The sequence below is a fragment of the Oenanthe melanoleuca genome, chromosome 8 (assembly GCF_029582105.1).
Source record: "Oenanthe melanoleuca isolate GR-GAL-2019-014 chromosome 8, OMel1.0, whole genome shotgun sequence".
In the NCBI taxonomy this organism is placed as follows: domain Eukaryota; kingdom Metazoa; phylum Chordata; class Aves; order Passeriformes; family Muscicapidae; genus Oenanthe; species Oenanthe melanoleuca.
Genome location: NC_079342.1, coordinates 11,314,257 through 11,334,775, shown reverse-complemented (window position 1 = coordinate 11,334,775; position 20,519 = coordinate 11,314,257). Strand labels below are relative to the sequence as shown.

The 20,519-nt window shown below is 37.7% G+C and overlaps 1 protein-coding gene across 3 annotated transcripts in view; it reads left to right on the top strand.

Moving 5' to 3' along the window:
• BRDT (bromodomain testis associated) overlaps positions 1 to 20,519 on the top strand; it is a 47,226-nt gene that overhangs the window by 3,972 nt on the left and 22,735 nt on the right. The window contains exons 2-4 of one of the 3 annotated variants that reach the window (XM_056497937.1): positions 1,045 to 1,118; positions 3,775 to 3,821; positions 11,496 to 11,540. The gene's annotated coding sequence lies outside the window, so the exon portion shown is untranslated. The remainder of the gene's footprint in view (positions 1 to 1,044; positions 1,119 to 3,774; positions 3,822 to 11,495; positions 11,541 to 20,519) is intronic. The other 2 variants (XM_056497935.1, XM_056497936.1) reach the window with 2 other exon arrangements.

The following is a 20,519-nucleotide window of genomic DNA, read 5'->3' as shown; positions in this document are numbered from 1 at the left end:
ACTAATTAGGTAAAATTCTACATTCCTTACCAAATGATCCTGCATTCCTTGAACACCTAAAACTTTTACTAAAGGTAAGCAAATTGAACTGTTAGGCTTGTCTACACTTGAAAGTTACTTTGGATTAAGACAAGGAGTGAATTTCAAGTGTAGCAGCAAATCTGGAATAATTCCAAACATGGACAAGTCATGTATAGTGCAATCCTGGCAGATGCCATGGGTTTTACACTCAAACCTGAGGCTACATATCCAATTCAAATAACATGTTCTTATAGATTTCAGATTTTAAAAAGGAAGGGAAAAGACCAAAACCCTCCAGCATGACTAACCATCTCTTTTGTGCCTCCTGTTTTCCTCTGCCTGCCTTACACAGGCTCCTCTGTACCCAGCACTCTTGATCTTGACTCTGATCTGCCCCTTACTCTCCTTCCAACATTTTTCTGATAAGATGTTTATAGGCTCTCAACCTACCAAATGCAAACACAACAGACCAGAAGAGGGAGGAAAGAAAGATTATATAAGAGAAGGAAAAAAAATCAACAAAAGATCAAACACGAAAAATGTGAAACTAGCATACCTTCACTGTTCAATCACTTTCTTCTGGCTGGATCCCATTCCTCCTTGCATGTTGTCTGTTTAGAGCTCAATCCAAAGTCTAATCAAATAGGCAAAAGTCAGTAGATTACTTAAAACTGTTCAGTTCCAGACAATGCTCTTCATGTTCAATTATAACACACCTAGAACTGAGTCACATAAAAATTATTTAATAAGACATACTTTCAAATTCAACATATTAAATAACTAATATGCACCTTGTAATACCCAAAATATGGAACTATACTTCTGGCTAAAACTATAGGTGTGGTTTGCAGGATTCCAAACTGCTGCATTCTGTTTTGAAGTTCAACTTGTATGCTTATGTTTTCAAAACCAAATTATGGGTGAAATTCTTTGTAGCTAAGATGAAAGTATCATGGGTTAAAATTTCTTCATGTCTACAATTTCCTAACTACTTTATTATTTTTTATCTACATAATTTCACAGGGTGCCAAATGTTTTACTGAAAAACATCAAGACAAAGCTGCTGCTTTGAGAGCTAACTACTTCAATTAGCAAAGGTAAGTGACTGAAAGGGATGTGAGAAGATGTAATTGTGCACTGAAGTTTGACACACTGTATTAATCATTTGTCTTGGACTTTTTCTTCTAGCCCTTTTGATCTTTAGTTGATCTGGTTTTCTCTTTTTCTTCCCTTCCCAATCTGAATTAATTGCAAGGACATAATAAAATGGGTCATGATAAAGAAATGGAAGGAGATTTAAGTACAGTATTGCCTCACAGATGAAGCAGAACCAAAAATGAAGCTGCTAGATAGATAGTCATTACCTTTCATAAAGTAAATTTTATCCAGCACAGTAAAAATGCCTGAAATAAGACTGGTTTAGCTATATTTCTGTCTCATAATGAATAGGTTGGCTAGATGTTCAGGATCTAGCTATACATACCAATGAAATTTCATGTCAAGTAAACAATCAAACCTAAAAAAAAAAAAACATAAAAAATCCCACCAAACCAAAAAACAGAAGCTGCAATTCCTTATTTTATTAAATAAATCTACTGTTTTATCGGTCTACACAGTGGTTTGAAGAGGAGGAGGTCATGAGATGTTTATAAGGTGATACAGTGTGATATTTTTGAAGCCCAGTATAGGTAATCACATTTTAAAGCAAATCCATAAAGTGAGCCTTTCTTCAGTATACACTGTGTTTCCAAACATGCTCCCTGCAAGAAAAAGTCACCTATTTAAACCTATTAGCTACATGAACTTAAATACCAATATACAGGAAAATTTTGTAATTTGGGAATTACCAAGTAATGCATTGCCTATGCTCCAAATTATTTCTTGTTTAAATTCCAAAAGTTTGAGGAAGGAACTCTGCACTGCTGCTCTGTGCTTGAGTTTAGCCCTGCTCCTGGAGAACACACCTTTATTTTTCTTTCACAATGGAAATTACCAATACTACTGCAAAACAAATTTGTAAAAGGAGTTAATTCTATACTTTCCTATGGGATTTACAGTTTAGATCCAGCTGGAATTGCGAATCAACATAACAGTTTTTTCTTCATATATACAGTGCAGCATGAACTCTTTCAGAGAATATATTCTTTTGTCTTTGTGTATATGAAATTTGAGTATTTTTGCGAGTATTTGATCTGATTTTTATCCCTCCAAGTGATCTGCAATACATGACATTCCTTATTTTGCTTTAGACTGCTACTGACTAATGCCTTATGTTGGATATTTGTTTTTCCCACATGTTATTTCATTGTCCTTGGAATTACTATAACACATGCCAGGGAATGTGACCCATCAGTCTTAACTGTCCTTCATTGAGTCTGGATGGGGATGTAAGGCAAGTGCATGCATATCATATATGAAGGGTTTACACTTTAATCTGACACATCATTTGCTGCTGGAAGGCTTTCATGTCATACATTGATTCATGATGTATCAATTATTTAGTGCAGATGCATGTGAATTGCTATCAAAATCCAATCTTTGTTGCCATTTACACATTAAAAAAGTCAAATGCAAGTTTCTTTTCTCTTCAAATATGCACAAAAGATCAGGAGAGATCTTGATTAATGAGACAGAGGAAGAAAAAGCAACACAACCTTCCATCTACTCCTTTACCAAACCTTGAGGGGAAAGATTGGTCTTTCCACTACTTGGGTCTCTTGATTGCACTAGTGAAAATAGGGCTTGTGGAGAAAGACAATTTTTCACCATAAAAATTGACACAAATAACTCAAAAGCAGCTGACCAACGACCCTAATCACAGCACATATCTGAAGACAAAAAATGTGAAATACTGGATCATAAGCAGTCCAGAGTATATTCAGCCAGCTGTATTTTCATTAATAATCCTCTCTATGGGCCCAAACACAAGCCCTAGGAGATTTTCACAGCTGCTTCTTATAAGCCACCACCATTCCCTCCCCCCTCCCTTGCACAACTTGAAAAGAATTTTACGTATTTCTGGATTATTACTTCCACAGAACTGGCAATGACAAATATGAAGGCGATAATGAGCTGAAGGACATCGGCAAACTGAGTACGTCAGAGCCAGTGCCTCCAGTGTTTATCAGGTGGAAATTGCTTAAAAGCAGGGACAGTCCAGGCCCTGCTGTATCACAGGGCCAAGAGCCTTTTGCACAAACCAGGTTGCTTACACTTGGCACTGATAACCTGCTCATCTGTCAAACCATCTGTGTTTAGCAGACAGGCAATAAAGTGCATACTCAGTGCTGCTGAAAACTGCAGACAAAAAGAAACAATGAAAGGAAAGTTATGCCTTTAGCAAAGATTATAAATATATGCATCCAGTAAATTTACTATTCAGGCCTTTCAAATTTTGCTGTTGCCTGAAGGATTCATTTTCTCTTAAGGACTGGGAGTTTCATTTGCACTTAATTTTTTTTAAGGTTTTTACGGGTTGGCATGGTAGGTGGCCACCATAGCAATATAGATCTGCGGGAGGTTTCAAAAGTTTTACTGAAAACCTCATGTTTTTATGAACTTACCAAAAGGTACCTAAGAGTTTTCAATTTCTATAGGGTGTAAGAGACCAAAGGTCTGAAGAAGAAACATTATATACTTGCATTTTCTTTTTGATACTTCATTTCTTTAATTCAATTGTTTTTGGGGGGTGGGGGAAGGGAAGAAAAATTGGAAAAATCTACAAACTATTTCTATTCAATATGCTCTTTTTAGAACATGGAAGGAAAACTTTGCCTACCCTAGCAAAAATACTGATCTATGTAAGTACACAGAGAGAGAGAGAAAAATCTATAAACCAGAGTGTTTTTTATCTCAGAGATAAAGAACACATTTTTTCAGATTACTTAAATGTCTAGATATTTAGCTGTCAAAATATTTAGATATCAAAAAGAAACAGAAGCAGAATAGTTAACTACATTGAAAACTGTTCCTAGTAATGCAAACCACAAAACTATTACTATGAGGGTGAAAAAAGGCCTCGTGTTAAAGAACACTGGCTGGCCTCCATCTGTCTCATCCTGCTTCTCACATGAAATAGACCAACCACTTTGTTAATGAACAGTAATTAATTCCAGAAGGAATAGGAGATACATGAGCAGATTCCCATAATCTTTGTTTTTTAATAAGTAAGAACTGTTAATGATAAGGCTGTGGGTATCTCTCCATTAATCACTAGCCAGGTACAATAGGAAGGGGTCTACAGAACAAAATCACATATGTTGATATTCTGGTATCTACATTAGACACAGCTTAAGGGGAGTTATTTCCAATCAGTTCCAGTGTGGACTGCATGACCATTAGTTGCTGGAGCATTTTAGGTCCTGGGTCTCTGTTTCATTTTACTCAGGAGGTAATCCCATTTGTGTACTCTGACACTGTAAAACACCTTGAAAACTAAAGCCCCAAATGTTCGAATGACCAGGAGATTCATTTCCAAAGCTGCCCCTGGTCCAACCTAAAAATGCTGAAGGAAGCATATCCCAAATACCTCAAATGACACAATTTTACCCTAATTTCTCTTCAGAGACACACAGGGAAAGAGAAACTGACAGGTAAGATACTGCAGAGCACTGACAGCACTAGCACTTGCTACCTGCCAAATACATGCATCTGATGTTCTATGATGTTCACATTCCAATGGAATGCAAGTTCACAAAACATTTTCAGGTCTTTGCTTCTAAGTGTCAAAATCCATGCCAATACAGAGAAATAGCTTTCATGTACTGCTCTGCCCTTCTTCATTCCTATTTTGACTCCTTGTGTCCAGGATTTGTACTGGCTCTTTGCTCGGGAGAACTTCACTGACTGTCCATGAAGGGATTGTAGAATCCTTTTCCCCAGTCCTCTTTCTTCTCTCAAACAAAACACAAGTGACTCTTCCATTAGAATTGGAACCTTACATATCTATACTTGTATGTGTGAGGTAAATGCACCAGAGGAGATACTGTCTTGTATCTTTATTTTGTATATGGTTTTGCTTCTTCAAGGTAAAAATATTCAGCCACGGTTCTATTTCATCATATGGGATAGAGTTCAGATCCCTGAAGAGAAAACCATTGAATTCCTTGGTTCAAAAAGTTCAATATTAGAAATGTAAAAGGAACCAAATTCTCTTAAGTGCAGAAAGGATTACAAAGGTAATTTCTTAACATCTGCATAATAAATCCCACATACATTAATGATAAAACAGCCTTATTTACCGTCGGTTGAGAAAACTTTTTTTTACCAAAATGAAGAGTGATTTTCAGATACAACATATTTCTTTTACCTTTTATGTTAAAAAGTGCAATGGCAACAAATGAAACCATCCATCCAGCAGAAAGGCAGTTAGGATCTTTTAGGTCAAGTTAGCAGAAGACAGATAAAACATCTGACTGGGCTGCTGTCTTTTCTAATTACAAGACACGCAGTTAATGTTTAAGAGTAAATCCTATCCTAAATAATAATACTAAGGCCCCTATTGACTTTGGATATTTGCTGAATTTCTGTGGGTAAAAAAAGAGCCCAAACTAACCTATTCAGCAATTTAGTTGCATTTTCTAGTTCTGTGTGTAGTTTTTGAAATGCAGACTTTTGAAATTTAGACCAGGGTAACTATTAGCATTTTATTAACAACACTAAATGTACATTTTTTACTGTAACCATATACATCTCTCAGAGGGGGATAATCTGGGGACCATTCATAGCTCATATTTGTTTTCCCCATGCAGCCCCACATGTGGTGAACAGCTGTAGAAGTTGTAAAATTGCCTTTACACATTGCACATGCTGTTGAATATAATATACAAACCCTTTATATATGGAGCAAGTCCTGAAGCAAAATAATGTACTGAATATTCCTATTTACTTGTTTTGTAAATATTTGTCGTTATTTAAATAAAGACGAATGTTTCCTTTTAAATTCTATCAACAAAATAATAGCACTTAATTATTCAGAATTGCAGGTTTACCAGTTCTTACCACAAGCAGGCCTTTTAACCACATCCGCTATGGCAAAGAATCAAATGCTGTCAAAAGTGAAACTGCAAAGCAACTGTTACTATGGTATTGTGACCAGCTCCACTGCAATAAAATACAGAAATGAAAATGTAAATTGTTGCTTACATATACATTTTGCTCCAGGGTACTATAAGCAAAAATGAAAACAGCTGACAGTGAGTCACCCTTCTAGATAATAAATATTTCTAATATGAATCTGATGTGTTGAAGGGTGGGATGAAGCTCCAGAGACCAACACTCCCCTTGTTAATATTCTATACCAAATTGAAAGCAAGGTGGGGTGGTTTCCCCATCTCTAGTGGGAGCTTAGTTTTCTGAACACAGCTAAATCAATCCCCACAGAGCTATCTTATCTGCAAGGTTCATGAAAAATATCTGACAAATAAATGGTTAGCATTTGGAATGGACCACACTGAGTGAAGTAACAGCTATTTCATAAGAGATTTCCCATGGTGTGTATTCCCAAACCTAACTACGAGGCCTTCACTCCCACACCCACCACAAATGATAATATTTGAATCCTGTGCTATACTATTAATACACTCAGGGCCATTTTAAGCAGCAAAGAACATATAGCCAAGCACACTAAAAGGATAGCTTATTTCTTGGTTACTATTAAAAAAAAATGAAAGCAGATCTGTTTAAATGAGAAACACTTCCCTCTGCTCCCATTTTCCATCTGCCAGCAAATGCAGATACTGCACATGGGACATATCACACACCAGAAAGAAAAGTGTTATACAAGCCCACTGTTAAATTAGCTATGTTAATGTGAGCAATCTTGGTTTTTTTTGGTATGCCTCTTTTTCTGCTTTCTCACAGTCTTTGTAACATGTTCAAAAGAAAAATAACTATTCTGAAAATGATTATTATTATTTCAAAATTATTTACAATTATTTACAATATTTTGACTAACTATATATTATAGAAATGTGCTATCCTTTGATTTTAAAGTTAGCATGTATGAAAAGAGAAGCAATTGCCCATAAAAATTGTCTGCAAGTCTTTCACATTTATCTACTGCATTTTCTGCATACACTAAATCTGATCAGAGTAAACTTAAATATTTTTCTTCTAAATTTATTTTTTAACCTTATTTGTGGATCTGAAAAAAGAGCTTACATTAGCTTGACAGCTGACTTGAGAAATTTTACAAAACATTTTCATTATAATATCTAATTATAGCATTCTCTCTTTTTCTTGTTAAAAAAAAAAGCAAAACAAAAAAACCCAACTTTTACAAAGTGGTTTTATTTTAGTACTTTTAGTATTGCTTTATGATTGTTCTTCATGCCAGAACAGCACATGGATTATTGTGGTGCTCTGATACAAGAGATCATCTTACCTGTCTGTGCTAGTGAAGTTCTTAGGGAACTTTATCCAAAATGCATATCTTCATGAAGCCCCAGTTCTACCACTACTGATGTATGTACCAATCCATTAATAAGTTTTTCCCCTCAGAGTTAATGAAATTGATCAAGTGTGTAAGTTTTCTTGCCAAGAACTATGATGAGATCATCTGCCTGGAGAGATGCAAGTTGGAACCCCTCACTATTTCAGTTTGCATGAAATCAGATCTCCTAGTGGTACTAGCAAACAAACACTAGCCAAAGACCAAGCCTCAAACAACGATGAGCCTCAGGCCAGAATAAGCAAAGATAAAAATACATATATGGTGTAGGGTGCTGCCTTTTCATCCTTGTTGGATACTGCATAACTCAGCCAAGGTTCTCATAGCTCTGCTTGTTGGGAAAATTCTCATATTGACGCGAGTGCTTGAACCAGGCCACTGCAGATTAAAGAGCTGGGAATTCGAGCATTTTGGCATAGGTTCGCCAGACAATATGCTCTGCCGCAAGTTAGATTTTTTATTTCTGTTACCACAGTAATTGTCATGTAGCTAAGCCACTGTTGGTACATAGAAGCGAGACCGGACTTCTACCATAAGGATCATCGACGTTCCTACTATAAGAGATCCAGAACCAGTTTCTTCAAACATACAGAGAACGGCTTTTTTTCCAGCAGAGATCTGGGAGAAGAGGAGGAGGGGAGTTGGAGAGATCCTTCAACCAGGAATGTAACTTCCAATAATCACTTACAGATGGCAGAGTAATGTTCTAGGATCTTCCTATTTGTCCAAAGCTATTATTTGTAACATATGCAGAATGAAAGCCCCTTGCATAAGACTGTAAATAAGCTTCTCAACTGAACCAGTTTTGGCTCAGCCAACTTCAGCCCTTGGGACAGGGAGGTGCAGAGAGGGTAAAAGAGGCATAATTTAGTAGTATCACACTCAGGTTTTCTTATAATTTTGCCATTACTTTAGAGATGGGATGTCTTTAGCATTTAGATTCTAAATCACCACAAAACTATTGGAAATGCCAGTGATAAAGCAAGTAAAACTACACCTAGCATTATAGGAGAGAGATTTGAATTCAGACATGCAACAGAAATGAGAAAAAATGAGAGTTTTCATTTGGAAGGTATGAAATTTGCTGCTAAAAAGAGAATGAAAAACTATCCAAGTTAGGTAGCTCATATATATTGAGGAGAGTTTATGTTTAAGTGTATCCAGTTTTCACAGTAAAGTGTAACATATAATTAATCACATTTCAGCAGTAGATGTTATAATGCTGAACACCTCATTTATTGGAAAGCACTTCCAAGGTTTCAGTTTCAGAGAGTCTCATTCAAAGTAGCTGTTTCATAGAAATTATTGGTATAAATTAAAATAACAGTTGATCTTCATGCTAGTTCTTAATTACCAGATAAAACTCTTAACAGCGTGTCTTTCATGTAAACCAGGGGCACACTGGAGCTGATGCATTTCCTTTACACATGAAAATTAATTGTTGGAGGTCAGCAAAAGATGGCCCAACACTTCCTTTCCCCAGCCCTAAGCAGCCAGAGGGGTGCCTGGCAGTGCCCTGCCCCTACAGAGCAACACAGGATTCCTGGCAGGAGCAGGGGGAGCTCCAGTACCTGACCAACTCAAGCTACATTGATGGCCCCAACATTGAAGTAGCAGCTTTTATCTCTTGGTGCTTGTACAGGCTAGAGCAATATAGGAGGTTGGACTTCTCTTACACCCTATGACCTAGGAAACACATACAGATTCTCCCTAAAGCTAACAGGTGCCAGGGCACTGCGAGGACCTCGTTCTACATCATGAGGAATTACTGCCCTCCGTGTGCATTGTTGTGCTGGATCAGGCCCAGCGTTCAACGGGTGCAGAGCTTCACCTCATAAAACTTGAATGTGTTTTGCAGGGGGTAGTTAGGTCATACCTTCCTCAGGTAAAGATTCCTCTAGACCCCATAAGTCAGTAGCTAAGTGTTTATCTCTTCTACATACTTAACAGTATGTCAAATCTGAGTAAGCATGGGTTTTAGTTTTGGTTTTATTAAGGATGGGTTTTATTCATGGTCAACTCTTTTTCTAAATCCCAATAAACTCTAGATACCAAACCATATGCTGAAATAATGATTTCCCCATGGACAATATTAATTGAGTGAAAAAACTTCTCTTCAATTTTGCAGGCAAAACATTTCAGTTTCATGACTTCTTATTCACTGTTTTGTAAGATAAAGTGAACAGCCTTCCTTCTCTAACTTCGCAACATTTGCTATTACTTTTTAAAACCAGATGAGTTATGGCACATCTTATTAATCTAAGGTATATAATTATCTTATTTGAAGTTTTTCGCCTCTCTCAATTTGAAAGCTTTTCTGCATTTTTATCATTTCTTTTGATCAAATTAATCTTGATGTAGCCTGCTGTAATTTGGGGCAAGATAGACATTGTAGCAGCAGGAGTCTTAGGAACATCTGTGACAGCTCCTCTGTCTTTTATGTTCCTGTTACAATGATGAGATGCAGGGAAAGCCCCTTGCGTGAGTGCACATGGGGAATTGAGGATGCCTTGCAAGCAGCAGCACTGGGCTTTCTGCATTCATAGATGTCAAAAAGACAAATAACATCTCTATAATTTTACTTAGAGGCAAAACATTTTGCCCAGCAATAACAGAAGACAGTTTCTCTCTGTATTAAGAAGAAGTAGCAATGCAGCAAAGTGAAATGTTTCCAGCACTGAGGTTAATCATTTTAGGACATGTCCAACAGTCCTTGTTGGAAACCTTGTACAAATAAGGACTGGGATTTGCCAAAATTTTTCATCATGAAGAAACACTGAAAGAATTGAAAGCTATTTCAAATTAATGGAAAAGTAAATGGCACATTTGGCAACACAATTCAATTTAGGTTTCCCAAGAGCCCCCCAAAAAAAAAAAAAAAAAAAAAGGAAAGTATTGCATAGGTCTTTATTCATATTTCATGAACTATCAGAATTATTTATGTTCCTACATAATTTTTCAGAAAGCTACAGCTAACTGAGCACCACCTGAGAAATGTACATGTTCTGAGTAAAATCATACAGACAAGGCAAGATTGCTTCAGGTGCTAAACTGTACTTTCATCCTCCGATGCTCACTACAGGACAATAATATCTGAACACAAGCAGATTTTGCACAGAGAAACCAGTCTCAGATTTTTCTGTGTTTCATTTGTTTGGTAACATAGCCAACGAACAGTGGCTTATTCTGCAAGAATAAGCTGTCACAAGCCTCAAATTTACAAACTACTGCAGCTGTAATGAAGCTCAATCCCACCTCTCTTCATTGCATCCATCAACATTTCACACTTCTCAGAATTTACAATTAATGCATGTAGTACAAAGTGATCATAGAATATTTTAAGTATCCTGTAAGACTCCACTTTAGCTCCTCAATATAGCTATTCAACTACTTATAAATAAATTTGTTCAAAACTATTACTGTGGTTTACAATTATGCAGCTTTAAAATTAATGAGATGCAATATGAAACAGTAAATCAGATTTTCACTTGTTCATATTTTCCTGGATCATAATTTCTAATAAAGTGAAAGAGGGGAAAAGATAAAAACCTTAATTACTATTAGCAATAAAAATACTTCCATAAAAAAAAAAAATCCATAATCACATAACCATTATACATATGGATCTGTACGTGTATTTTTTTCTTCATTCTAAGCAGTGAAATGTCTCAGCTATGTTAAAATTACGCAAACAGAAAGGAAGAGTATCTGCCATACTACAGGAGTAATTGCTGTCTCTGTTCTGTGGCAGCCATAGAAAAATCTCTGTGAAAATGCAAACAAAGCAAAAATTCCATTTCCTTTCCAGTAATTTTCTAGTGTTATGCTGCAACTGCAATTCAAGAAAATATGTTTTCAAAGAGCAGTAATTAATTTATTATTTTACTATAAACTTATTTGCACTGCCAACTTAAGATTTTAACTTGAAAGAAAATTATACTTCTATTTCTCATTAACTTTTCATTTGAGATATAATCCTAAATTAAGTTTTATATTACTAAACTGACCTTCGTTTCCATTTCAGTAGTCCTCCTATAAGAAGAAATGGAACAGGAGGACCTGAAATAATGTAAGGTATCTGGTTAATTAAAAAAGGTTTCATAAAGCAAGTTTTACCATGTTAAATCTACCTGGGAGTTATTTCTTCTTTAGTGAAGAGAAAGATATATTTCATAATTATTCATTTTTAATTCTTGACTAGTGAAGTCAAGAGCTGTGGTGCCTCATGAGAGCTGTAGGAAATCCTAGGTTTGATCCAGCTCTTATTAACTTTAACAAAAGCTCCAGTTTTCCCTTGATATCTCCATTGTACTACAGGCAAACAATCCTTTTCATTTCTTTTCTTTTATGCTTTCACAGATAATATATTTGTTTATAATGAAGTAAAAAACTATTTTCTGTTTAATATAGAAATATATTTTCATTCATTTTTTGAGACTATTAATTTTAATGATTAAGTTGATTAATTGGATTCATCAAATACTCAAATGAATATAGAGCACTTACACCTTCCACAGAATTACAGGGGTTTAGATCTATTTTAGGATGAAACTCTTAACACATAACATTCTTTTACAATACAGCTGTAATTTCACCTGGCATTCACACAGCACAAGAAACTGCAGAAATAACTGAAAATGTACAAAATATCTGGATGCATTTTTACCTCCAATATGGACATTATTGTATTCATAATAATATGTACACAAAGTACAGTGGGATTTGTCCCCTGCTGAATAGGGAATGGTGAAAGGTCACACTGGTAATGAGTAATATCTCTGCATTTAGAACATTCAAGTGCTGGATGGATACCACAGTGGACTTAAGTTTTTAAGAATCACCTGGAAAAGGTGTAGGAAGAAATGAAAATAAGTTGCACATTTTTTGCTACTTGGAGGCAGAAAAGCTGTCCAGAACAATTTGCTCTTAATGGCTGTTTTAGCTCAAAAGAGACCCTGAAGTGAAGAATAAACAAACTGTCACAGGAACAGAGAGTAAGTCTCTTACGATCAGGGTTAAGGTTCATTGGTACAATTGCTCTGGGCAAAACATAACTGCATCTTGGATTAATCTTGGCATATAGATAAATATAAAGGTACAGCACTAATGTACACATAATGCCTTTTCTGTAACCCCTACACATGCAATGCAGCCAAATACATCATGCAAAATACAGCATCTTGTGAAAATGAAATGGGAATTCTCAATATGTTGAAACAGAAGTTTAAAAATTCAGAAAGCTAGATAATAATAAACAAAAGTTAGATAAACAGGTTCTGCTGTCAGTATTACACAAGTTACTACAACAGACTCCAGCCAGCCATTTATCTCAAAAAAAAATCAGTTTTCCCATTTACAACTTGCCCTCAGCTTTTTCTCCCCACAAAAAGCCTCAAAATTTTTTAAAAAAGATTATTCTAACATACTTTGACCCTCCCATGAAGAAAACCAAATATGCACAGTAGATTTTCATGCTGGAGGGGATAAATCCTCCACACAATTATTTAAATACTATTATATAATTTAAAAATCTCTCCATTTTGTAAAGTAAAAAGAAAGGTTCTGCCAAAATCCCCTTCTCTTCTGTCTCATTATTTGCTCTCACTGAGTATCAGAGTCCTGAATCTAGGCACCTCTCATTTCCAGAAACATCTCTCCTTACACTCCCCTGCCCATTCCAACCTTTGAAGCTGGGTCAGGAGCACTCAGGATGCATTCTCAACCTGAACACTCTATTCTCCTTTGCCACCTTCCAAGTTCAAAGCCCCTATAGGAATTGTTCAGCTTCAGGCAGTGGCCACATGCAGAAGCTGGGACAGTCCTAGCTGCAAGAGTTGGAATGCAGCAAGGACCTCTCTCTCATCTCCTCCCATGTGAGGTTCCTCATTCCCTTTCTACAGACTGTAGCTTTAATTATCACAACACTTCAACTTCTGGAAAAGTCACATATCACCACATTTATACAGTGATGAACATTTCCCACAAGGACTGTTAATATTGCAAGAACAGAGCTGCAAATCCACACTGTTTATCCTTCCTCATTTATTTGCAGAGCACAGCTAAGAGCATGAAGGAGGAGAAGCCATTCTGATAGCAAGCCTGTGCATCCCAGTGCAGCATGGAGTTATCCTTCCTCCTCCCTAATAAATAATGCTGGTCAGCATTACCTATTAGAGAAAGAGCAGTGACAGGCTATCAGATTTCTGGACTGGGCAAACTCCCCAGGACTGGGCTGGTCACTTACTAAGCCTCTCCATTTGGAGATACACTGCTCCCTTCACAGGCTCCTTGGCACAGAGAGCTGGAATATTCCCACTGGCCTCAAATATTAGTTCTTTTTTCCATTATGATATTTTAGCAACTGTTGTGCTCTCCAGGAGTTCTCTGGCCTGAAACAAAGCTAGAACCAGCACTGGTAATAGAGGAAGGCCAAGCTCTAACATTATTAAACTGTCCTTAACATAATGTGCCTGTGGATGCTAATAGCAGGAGCTGCTGCTGACATGCACAGAGCAGGGAGTGTTTAGCAATGGAGAAAAGTCAAGCGGGCCTTGGATAAGTTTTCCACAGAAAACAGGCAGAAACAGCAGGGCAAGTTCCTTGTAGAAGAATAGAGGCTGAGGAGCAGAACCTCGTGCTTGTGAAATCAGTCACCAGTCTGGGGATGAGAGCTTGCACGCATGGCTTCATTGTGGCTTTTCTACCAGCTTCAATGCCAGTGACACTGCTCTGAAGCACCAGCACCATATGCTCAGCTTCAAGCCACTTCACATAAGCGATTGTAAAAATTGCTGAAGTCTGGGAATGCAGAGTTCTTCAGATATCCATTACCAATGGGACTGACCTTCATTATTCTAATTATTAGTGGCTCATGTAATTTCATTATAGCTATTTTAAATTCTTTGAGCACATAAAGATACATACCTTTTCAAATCATATGTCACATGAGTTATTTTCTCTGTATGTGAACAAGTACCTAGTAGGCTTAAAATGGTTGGCTTTAATTGAATAGTTAATGATTTGGTTTGTTATTAAAATACATTGCTATATGGGTTCTGCACATGCAGAAGAACCAAGGAACTAATTACTAAGCTATAAAAAGCTTGCAAAATGTCATAATCATCTAAAACATAAAGCCTGTAAAACATATGGTCACTTAACACCTAAAAATCTCCTTAAACCTATAAAACATAAAGCCTGTGACAAATTAACTGATGGTTGTATAGTTAAAGCTAATGAAAATTTTATTGAAAGTGTTCAAGCCCTTATGGCTCCCCTCAGAAACTCACTTCCTAGGCCCCTTGGAAGTAGGTATGCAGGGTATATCTTAATTCCCCATCCATCCTGAGCCAGCCCCGGGAATAATGGGACTTTCTGGTTGCCCGTATCAGCCCCCTAAACAAGCCCTCTAAATAGCTCCTGAAAGCACACCATATAGAAATACCTCTGGGTCTACAGTTTTTAACTCAGTCTAATAGAGGGCCCTGAGAACACTGGTACCCAAATGGATTTTTGTCACCAGCATCAACCTTTATGCAGTTCAACAAAATCACCTCTTGCCACTGTTAAACATTTACAGCCAGTTCTACTATACCTGGCCCTCTGATGCTAAAAAAGTTCCATTTGTTGAGCAAGAGCAATAGTGAGGAACCTCCCTGCCTCCAAAACAAAAAAAAAGTAATAACACGTAAATGATAAGTGGTAAGGAGCAAGGTCACTAGAAATAAGGTTTTAAACAAACAGTCAGTTAATCTCCTAAAGACACTGGAACTGTGCAGCTCAGCTTTTCTGAATTTATTGTATTGACATCCACAACTCTGCATTGACTTAGGCTGCTGTCTGCAAAATAAGGAATAATGTTTTCTCGGAATTTTATGTATCCATTTTCTCTTTCTAGAGGATCAAGTGGGAGCAGATATGCCATCTGTAAGACACTTAACAGTTCAAAAGCTTTATCTCTGAAAATACTTTATAAATTCTTATCTTCATGAATTTTGAGGAGACACTTCATTAATCACTTAACAGACTCCATGGTCCTAATAGAGAGAACTTGAACTTCCAAGACAAGTTTTAATTTTAATTTATACATGTATTTTTAAATTTTGATTTGTAATCTACAGAAGATAAATCAGCCTGTGATAATCATCTGATAGCAGTAGGTTAGTGTCAGAGAGCAGCAGGAGCTTGCTGCTCCACCAGGCTGAGTAAGCACAAGTAAGTGGCCTCACCAGCAGGACCCCCATACCAAAGTCCCAGGCAAGGTGAGAAGAGCAGGTCTGCCACAGTAACCAGGGTCAGCTGATATTCTAGTGATTGTCAGAGAAGTTGGTGGTGACCAAGTAGGTCCCAGGTAAAGCCAGGGAGCCAGCTGGGGATCAGGACTAGCAAAGATATGGCCAGGAATGGGTACACGTACCACATAGCTCAGGCAAGGGTACAGATCTGAGCCAAAAGAGGGAGATCCTGATGATGTTCCTCACTGCCCTTTCTCACACTGCTCTCTTCCCAGTTCCATCCAAGGCTACACAGCTGCACTGTGTCAGGGCTGGCCTTGAATGCAGGAACAAAACTGTTGGTTCTCCTAGATGTCTGCAACAACATGGCTTCAGCCCATCCCAAATAATGTGACAGGACATGGGGGGATGGTATTTAAACTAATAGAGGGGAGATTTAGTTTAGTTGTTAGGAGGAAAATCTTTACTGTGATGGTGGTGAGGCACTGGAACAGGCTGGCATAAGAAATTGTGGATGACCTAACCCTGGCAGTGTTCAAGGCTAGATAGAAAGGGGCTTTGAGCAACCTGCCCTATAAGAAGTTGTTCCTGCCCATGGCACAGTGGTTGGAAGCAGATGATCCTTAAGCTCCCTTGCAACCGCAGCCATTGCATGATTCTATGGTCCCAAAGCCAGGTCCCTTCACAGTATTGCACAGTAACTGCAGCATTCACACACCTGTGTCCCTGTCTGTCCTCCATGCCCTGTGCCTTCTGTATTTCAAGGAGAAAATGCCAATGATTATAGCAAATACCTACTCCACAGCATAAACAACTCACCGGCAAGTGTGAGCAGTCAGCCCACTTCTAAAGCATGAACTTGAGCAGGCAAGACTCCGAAGCACACCTATCAGGACATTACAGTGGGCTGAAAGTCACTGCCTCACGGGGCACAGCAAGCTTTCCTGTACCACAGACCAACTCAGCACAGCTCCGTGGCTGAGGCACTCTGGGCTAGACCTCCAGAGTCCTCAGGAGAAATAGCTATAGCAGCATGGAAAGTGTGGGAACACACTAATACCATACTTGTATCCCTGAAGCAGAAATTTCTGAAGGTAAGACTGACTGTCCCATGCTTGCTCACAAAATACAGAACACCTTGAAGCATGACCATGCCCCAAGAACATGTAATCAGTCTTTCTATCTGCCTGCAGAGCAGATGCCATCAAGCAAGCAAAGGCAGTGCTACAGCAGCTGTCTGCACAGTGTATAGAGAAGCACAGCTCCTCCTGTTCAGCAGGTGCTTGCATGTACAATGCCATGCTACTATAAAGACCAGTGGTCAAAGGTTTGCCTCTCAAATGCTGTTCCAGCAACATATACAAACTACAACCATATACATATACAAACTAGTCCTACAGTTCTAGGAAAGGGGGGAAAAAAAATCTCAGCAGCAAGCACATCCCTCCCTTACATTTTCTCACAGGGACAACCAGTTTACTGGGGCAAGGACTCATTGCAACACTCCAGCAATTTTGTTTCTGGCAGTGTAGAGGTTTCCACAAATTACTACCACCCTCTGCAACATGGTGGTTCTTTCCCCTGGTTTCTTAGCATAATCTAAAATCAGAGTTAACTTGGAATCAGAATCTGATCTTGAAAAATTTTTCCTTAAAGTTTAATAACTGTCTACCTGGCTTTATTCTTTCAATCGCAGTGAATTCAGGCTGAATTCTCTCTTTACAAATGTCACCAAGTGTGCAAAAGTCACACTGGTCATATGTTCAGTGTCTGAATAATGACATCATGATTTCTGATGCTCTGAACAAGCAATCTGATATTAACAGTAAAGGCCAAAGTCTTTTGACAGAGCCGCTGATTCTAATTACCTTGAAACAAGCAGAATAAACTTTCACCAGTTCTGAGCTGACATCTGCTGGCAGAAAACTGCAACAGTGCATCAGGAAACATAGAGAACTATTTTCTTAAGGATCTCCAATTGGTACCTGGTGAATGATCTGGGATTTGAAAGGATAAGAGCTCATGAAAGTATAAATTTATGCAATTCTGCTGCAAGGGTATAATCTCTTACAGAGAAATCAGGCACATAGCTTGGGGATGTAACTACTCAATCATCACCTCAAGTTTTGCATTTCAAGCATAAGTTTGAGCCAGTTTTATTCATGGAAATGACTGCTGAATTTCATTTTAGTCGGATCTGCTTTGGGTTAGCTTAAATCATGAAGGGCATGAACACATAATAGCTTTATTTAACTGTGTTAAAGCTGTTCGAAAAGTTCTTATGTTTCAGCTGAGGCACAGTAATTAGTAACATGTACATTACCCTAGCGAGCTGTAATATAGAACCATCTCAGCTTGCATAAAGCCACTGCTGAGGAGGATTTAAAAATTCAAATTATGCTCAGAAAAACATTTTTTTAGGGACTCAAACAAATTCAATTTAACAAATTCAAATTAACAAATTCAATTCAGTGAGCAACAAGGCTGTGGATGCATCTTTTCCACCCTCAGTTTCTCATACAGCACAAGAAGAGCTTGACAGCATAGGGAGAACCCAAACTTTGATACAAATGGAAGGGCCACTAACATTCTTTGGGTTTTATCATATAACAGCAGCACAGCCACACCATAACTGCATAACAGAAATTGGATCCCTAATTTATGGCTAAACACATAGTATTTTATAATACATTGTTGCTTTAGGAAAACAATAGAGGACTTCCTAGAAAAGAACAGCTTATTTCCTGAAATATGTATAAAGGGCATCACATGAAGGAAAAAAAAAGGTGAAAATAAGACTTAGTAAACTATTTTGTTTCCTTTCTTTGCACCCTAGTTAGTTCTAATAACCACAGATTTAGTGCTGATATTGAGTATCAACATCCTGGGGAGTACAAAAATATACTGAACAAACCAGTCATTTTTCCTTGCCAAGCTATTTAAATCTTTGGTTGTGAAAAGCATGCTGAGAATTTCATCCTGCTAATTTTACACACAATAAAAAGAGTTGCCTTTTCCACATCAGAGGAGTTTGAAATTTTTCCCATTCTCTCTGTAAGATGGCCAAAGGTCATGGGATGGGACAAAGAACTGATATATGCTTGAACTTTTCAGAATAATGCATTAAAGTTCTATACAGAGAAGCCTAGTAACTGAGGGCTTCTTTTCCAGCTCAGTTTACAGAGGAATGGAAGTTTTATAGGATACCTCCCTTTCAAAGCAGAGCAGCCCCCACATCTACATCCAGTTATGAGCTCTGAAAGCACATAAACATGCTGGCCATCAAAAATGAAGGCCTGACCACAGTGAAATTATTTTAAGGAATGATGGGAAAAGAAAAAAACTTGGAAGATCCAAGGAGTAAGCAGATACCTCTTACCAATCCAATGAACAATCAGGCCAGGCAGGAGCAGAACAGGTGGAGGGACACATTTGTTTTGGGCAAGAAGCTGAAGTCCCAGAAGGGAGAGCAAGGAAGAGGAGACTGCTTATTCACAGGCTGGCGAAAACCAGGAGACCCACAGCAGGGGTGCAGCGAGCATCTCACCAGCTGAATTTCAGAAATAATTGACTCAATTGTAATAAAAGAGTTTAGAAATTTATTTTCAGTGAGAGAAATAGAGAGTTGCCAGCTGCATCAGGTGATGATGTAAAATGTCCCCAGTCAGGCACCATTCCGCAATAACCCTTGATTGGACACTAGCTGAAGGCTGGGTGAACGAAATGTTAGATTTCTCTTGGTGTGAGAACAAGGTAATGGGTGAGAAAGCAAGAAGGAATAGTGCAACTTTCTGGGATGGATTAATTTTTTTCACTGTCATTTCCTCTACATGCCTGTTCAACTTTCATGGGTACTCTGCCATAGATTCACAGATGAACAAAGTTATAAATATCTAGGAAAATGATACAGTGAGTTAAACAGCATAAGGAAATGACATTTTGCTATCATTTACCCTGATGAAAACCTAAGGCAACTCTGTTGAAGCTAGTGGGGTTGATCCAAATTTAGGAAGCTATCGAATAGCCATATTTGGCCTATACATAAGGCAGTAGTCATTAACCTCAATTTCTTGTGTGATGCAAAGCTGACTCCTGCAATCACATTTACTTGTGGGGAGCTTCAGTTCCTGTTACTCTGTTTCTGTGGTTCTTTAAGTATTTGTTACTTGCATAGTTAGGGGTCCTATCATACAGCATTCACTAGGTGAAGCAGTGCTTTAATGCTCTCACTAATTTTAACATGCTGAAAGTGATCATCTTTGGGAAATACAATTCAACTCTTATAAATTAAAATAAATCAAAATATCCAATCACAAGGCTTCAATTTTGTTTGTGTTTCACGTGTTTGTGAGGGCAGCAATCTCAAAGCAACAGTCTCAAAGTCGCCAGGACATCCTGGTGAAAAGAAAAGGGAAATAAAAAAAGCATGCGGATTAATCACCTTCATGGTAAGAATCCAAGCAGGTTTTGATCCCAAGCTAGAGCATACACATGAATGGAACAACAAAATAAATATAAATCTGTTTTTGCAGACCTGTCTTGTACTAAAGCATGCTGGGGATGAAACTTTTTAGGTGTACCGAGAGAAACAAATGCTTAGTCAACAGCCAAAATTCAAAATAAGCTGGCTAAATTCCAAGTATTTGTGGTTTTAATGACAACAAATGAAATTTATTATGAAATAACCTAGTCCTCATTTTTATACTACTGTGCATTTACTAAATAGATTTGGGTTTTAATTTAACTAACGAATCTGTGGGGAGAAGGAAAATATGATTACTGTACCACTCCTAAATAGACTCACTATTTATGCA